Below are 1274 nucleotides of genomic sequence, written 5' to 3' on the forward strand. Positions count from 1 at the left end.
GTGGGAGAATTTGAGAGGATTTTCACATGTACATTAGTGTATTGTGATCGTATTCCCCGTTTTCTTTATTCTCTCAAAGGTAAAGTAACATGTTATGTTTCCGAGTGTTATGTATTCAATGAGCATATCACAGGTGGCAATAGCAATAAGGAGCAATTTACTATACAAGGGAAGATGTGTAACAACTGTCTCGAAATCATCCTTGATGTTATCTTCATCCGGTAAACACATTATAGGAGGGGGGGGGGAGAAGACTGAACAAAGCGAGCGAGCTCACCTGTTATTGTTGGAAAACATTTGCTTTATGTCTCATAAAGCAACGACAAAAAGTATAATGAGAAATTCATATTTGCTTTTAGGTGAAGCTGTTGTGTATGCAAAGTAGGACTATGCATAATTTTTGTTACACTTTGATTCTGTAAACTGTCGTAGTAATATAATGTAAATAACAGAAAATGCAAAAATGATGAGTATAATGCACAGTGCATGATCAAGAATATAACAGAATTTTCATCAAATTAAATGTGGAAAGAAACACCTTCAACTAATCCAGTCTTGTATAGAATGTTTATAGACACTGCAGTTTAAAAATTCCAAGTGAATTGAAAAGATAACATAAAACTGTGCGAGTCACACATGAATATTATAATTTGCCTCATAAGAACTTCTAATATCGCTTCGTACTTAGATTCGGGGCTACTGTCCTTTGAATGAGATGTCACATAGGTAAAGACACAGCTGGAAGAAAATTTGACAGGATACACTTCAGTAGATTGATACCGAGAGGTAACAAAATATTTGCCAGCTGTCTTTATCCTACCTCGTCACACAAAACGATCGTCAGCATACAAAGGTTGTGTCTAGATTATAAATCTAACTGGGACTCAAACAGCCAAGTAATATGAGTAAATGACTGATCATTTATTCCACCGTGGTTAGGGTCATTAACGGCGAATACTTTATGCAACCCCCACGGCCATACAGCCGCCTCTGCATTATGAACAAAAGACTATCTCTCCTCCTGTTTAGCCAGATAAAAGTCACTCTAATCAGTTTCCCACACACACCTTTTCTGGTAAAAATTTGTCATTGTTTCTGTTAACAAATAATAAGAAAAAGAACATTTTTTTCTTTTAATTTAAGCTAGAAATTTCCCTGTATTTTTCTTAACCGTTCGAACGACCAAATGTTATTTCTGCACGACAATCACTTTCCAACGCAATCTAAATTGATAAAAGAGCTGAACGAATCAAATTCACAAATCACTAACGAGT

Source organism: Penaeus monodon, chromosome 27, assembly GCF_015228065.2.
Source record: "Penaeus monodon isolate SGIC_2016 chromosome 27, NSTDA_Pmon_1, whole genome shotgun sequence".
In the NCBI taxonomy this organism is placed as follows: domain Eukaryota; kingdom Metazoa; phylum Arthropoda; class Malacostraca; order Decapoda; family Penaeidae; genus Penaeus; species Penaeus monodon.